The sequence below is a fragment of the Meleagris gallopavo genome, chromosome 5, assembly GCF_000146605.3.
Source record: "Meleagris gallopavo isolate NT-WF06-2002-E0010 breed Aviagen turkey brand Nicholas breeding stock chromosome 5, Turkey_5.1, whole genome shotgun sequence".
NCBI classification, from domain to species: Eukaryota; Metazoa; Chordata; class Aves; order Galliformes; family Phasianidae; genus Meleagris; species Meleagris gallopavo.
In genome coordinates this window covers 39,672,005-39,676,513 of record NC_015015.2, presented here as the reverse complement: position 1 = coordinate 39,676,513, position 4,509 = coordinate 39,672,005, and positions in this window count along the sequence as shown.

The following is a 4,509-nucleotide window of genomic DNA, read 5'->3' as shown; positions in this document are numbered from 1 at the left end:
TGAACTCTGGATGTACTTCATATTTAGAATTGCCCTAGAGGCATACCTGTTCACCCAGGCAGCCTCTGACTCTACAGTCTTACCTCTTTTGATAATATATGTCAAAAAAGAATGTGCCTACCAGTATCCTGATGTTGTCTACTATAAACATATTTCAGATTTGTCAGCTGTTCAAACTCAGATTGAGAGCAGGCTTTTTGATATGTAGCTGGGTTATGGGATTATCCTTGAATACTAAATGCTCTTCAAATGCTGTCACATAGTGCAGTTATCAACTATGTAAGCAAGGAATATGTTTCTATAATATGAATTATAAATTAAGACTTTGGGGTACAATATTCCTTGTAGATATTTATTTTTTCATTTCACACAGTGTAAATATTGTGAAGAGGTGGAAATATTTTCTTTATTTCTTAGTAAAATTTAGCCTGACCAGAATCAGGTGTGTACTGACTCTGAACTATTTCATTGTATCATTGCAATATAGTATTTTCATTATGTCATCCTAGGTAATGCATTATTTCATCTCAAATGCTAGGCAAGGTTGAGCCTATGTGGTATCTGGATGAATGCCTTCCAGGGAAAAGTATTGCAGAGGAAATAGCATTGGTGATTCATGACATAATTACGACTCTCAGATTTAAAGTACTTCAGAAATAATAAATCTTTTAGATTGTGAAGAGGTGGAAAAAGCTTAGTCATTCTTTTCAGTATGAACTATATGGGTTTTTCCGTTTGTTTGTTTTAATGTTATGAGATTTTTTTTTTTCCTCTTTTGTGGGAAATGTCTCTCAAATGAATCACGCCATGCAGTTCTACACCTACCACTTAGCAGCTTAATCTGCCTGAGCCTCTCTCAGGTGTTTGTAGTATAGGATGCATTTGGTCTTATATCCATTGGCTGTCACCCTTGCTGCAGATGTCTCAATATATTACACTTCCTTCATAGAATTACAGAATTTCTCAGGTTAGAAAAGACCTTCAAAATCATCAGATCCAACTGCAATCTAACCATACTACCCTAACTCTAACAGCCCTCTGCTAAATCATGTCCCTGAGCACTCGATCCAAATGGTTTTTCAATATATTCAGGGATGGTGACTCAACCACCTCCCTGGGGAGCCTATTCCAGTGCCTAACCACTCTTTCTGTAAAGAAGTTTTTCCTGAAATCCAACCTAAACCTCACCTGGCACAACTTGAGGCCATTTCCCCTTGTTCTGCCACCTATCACCAGTGAGAAGAGACAACATCTCTCTCACTGTAAGCACTTTTCAGATATTGGATAAGATCAATAAGATTTCCCCTCAGCCTCTTATTCCCCAGACTAAACAGCTCCAGTTCCTTCAGTCTCTCCACACAGGGCATGTTCTCCAAGCCCTTTGCCAGCCTTGCTGCTATTCTTGCCCTTCATGGCACAGTGGCAGCAGAAAATGATATGTATAACTAACTCACTGCTTAAGCGAGATGAGGTAGATGGCTTTTTAATGTGAATCACCTGCATTGGAGAAAATGTTTCTGAACAAAAAAAAAAAAATTCACTGTTAAGAAAATTACTTGATAATTCCTAGGAGGAATGGAGAATATGGATCAAGATGGTGTGGTGATCAGGAAATGGGATTCTAAATCTAAAATGGAATCAACTTTGCACTCTTTTCCATTAAGATCACTGTTTCTCATTAGCTTTCTTATTCATGTCAAATGGAAGATGTGAAGATGAAAGGCTTACCTAAGTCACAAAGTGAGACAATGTGATCAGTGCATGTAATTTTCCTAGTTTCCTGATTTTGCTCTACTTTTGTAAAAAGTTTTTTTTTTCCCTTTTCTGAGTAGGTTTGTTTTTCTGAATTTAAAAAAAAAAAGTTAAAGTACTTATCCAATTATGTAAGTAAGATGCATCTATACCCTCTCCTCAAAGCAGGCTTTGCAAGGCCTACTACAGTTGTCAAAACTTTGTGATCTCATTATTCCAGAGAAACAATAGAGATTGGGCCAAATTGAGGCTAATCTCAGATATAATTTAACTTAATTTGGATTACATGCTTGTTTGGTTTAATGCATCTTGTTTGTCCAGAGGCCAAATAAAGGGGGAGGCAATGAACCAGACAGTTATGCTACCATTCAGAGGGATATCAGGTTGGAGAAATTTGCCTGTAGGAATCTCATAATGTTCAACAGTGCCAAATGCCAAGTCCTTCAATAGGGGAGAAATAATCCCAGGCACCAGTATGTGCTGGGGGCTGTCTGTCTGGAAAGCAGCTTGAAAGAAAGGGACCTGAGTCTCCTGATGGACGCAAAATTGAACAGGAGTCAGCAGCGTTCCTTTGCAGCAAAGAAAGCTGATCACCTCATGGTCTGTATGAGGAAGAACGCTACCAGCAACCTAAGGAAAGTGATCTTTCCCTCTGCTCAGCATAGCTAAGACCCTACCAGTAATGGTGTACCCAGTACTGTACTACTCCCTGGTACAAGAGAGACCTGGACCTATTGAAGTTAGACCAGCGAGAGAGCATGAAGTTGATTAAGGGACCAAAGCATCTCATATGAGAAGCAGGATGAGAGCTGGAACTATTTTGCCTGCAGAATAGGCTCAGAGGGGATTATATATGTGTATACAAATACCTGTAACTGGGAGAAGTATAGAAGATGAAGTCAGACTCTATTGCTCAGTAATGAGACAATGAAAAACTGAAACACTGAAAAGTTCACCTTAGCAGAAGTAAAAATCCTTTTTTTCTAGTGAAGGTTGTCAAATGGCCGAACATGACTGGATAATGCTCTGATCTCTCTGCTGTGATTTGAATAGGGTGATTGGACTAAAAAATTTGTGAAGGTTCTCTTTTAAACTCCTCCACTCTGTGATTCTGTGTAGCTGTCTATAGGTAACAGAACTGTATAAACACAGTGCTGAAAACTAACTGCCATACCTTGCATTCCTCAAAAAAACTAAGGTCAAGGGAGTGATGTTTTGAGAAAAACATAATATAGAGGTTGAAAACTTTTTGAAGTCTGGAAGTTGTTCGTTTGTCAAATCCACTACCTGAGAGAAGTGGCAGAAGTCAAATACCTTCTAACTTCTACCAGTTGAGACAATTCCTTCGAGAATAATTGTAGAGATCAACCCTATTTTGACATAAAGTTGGACTGCACAGGTCTCGGCCTGTGCAGGCAAATATCTGTGATTCAGATATTGCAACACAAAGGGACATACGTTACTAAGGCAGTGCGTGTTCTTTGGGAGTAAGAGTGTAAGACAGTGATTCAAAATTGCAGTTTAAAATTACTAGCAAAAAAAAGAATAGTCATCAAGAGGAGCTATTTCTCTTTGTACCATTGTTACCTAGATCAATTTAGGCTGGCCCTCATGTTCTACATCATTTGAGAGATTTATTTGGGAACTGCCTGGTGGGAGCTGCTCCTGGGCATCAGTTGACTGGTAGCAAGAAATTGTGTTTTGCATTGCTCCCCCCTGTATTTCTATGTGTGTGTTTGGTTGTTTTTTTTTTTTTTTTTTTCCCCTTCTTATAAATCTGTTGTTATTTCAACCCATGAGTTTTCTAACATCAGCCCATCCAATTCTCTTTCCCTCCATTCAGCTTGGGGTGGGAGAAGGAGGGAGGGAGCGGCTGTGTTCCTTAGCTGCTGACCATGGCAGTGATTAAACCATAACAGTGAGGCATAGGAAAGCAAAATGTACAAAGCTAGGTTTTCTACTCAAATTGTTCTCTTTTAGGAGCCTGGAATGCGTATTGTTTCCTTATTATTTTTTTTCTATAGAACCCGAAGTTGGAGATTTGTTGTTTTTTGTTTGTTCAAACCTATAAATATGCCTAAAATTTTTAAAGAAAATTGGGGCAGCAATCAATCCCTTTTCAATACACTGTGTGAGTTTGTATAGCTATTGCAGTGAAAAGGGCATGGGCCCCAGATTCTATCAGGGAAGGTGTATCTCTGCCTATCTACAGAAAAAAATTATTAGTTTTTTTACAGCATGTGTCTCCATTAATATTTAATTATTTGCTATTCAGCTGCTTGACTCAGTTCACTCTAAGTAATTAATGTGATAAGGAACAATACCCAAATAGTCTTTGCTTACTTATTAGTACATATGAATGGAAACAACTTTGAACACCTGTTCTTTGTAATCTGTGTAAATACTAGTGAATTATCATTGTCTGTTAGAAATAATAGCTACAATGACATCTTTTTTATTCCTTGTTGCTGGCTGATAGAAGTTCATTATTATGAGCTATGAGTTATCATATTGCATAGAATGCTTTGGAAAATGCAGTCACTCTGACTGTGAACTATGCTTGAACTTTGTATATCTAGAAGATATAGCTTTAATTTGCTTGCAGTCCCAATGCATCCATCTAAATTCATGTCCTGAAATGTAATACAGAAGTGGCTCAAAAATAAATGTATTAAATACCACTAAGGTCTAAAGAACCAAGGAGCAAAAAGTACAAGAACACCTCTCACTTTACCCTTTTGTCTCCTATTTTTCTTA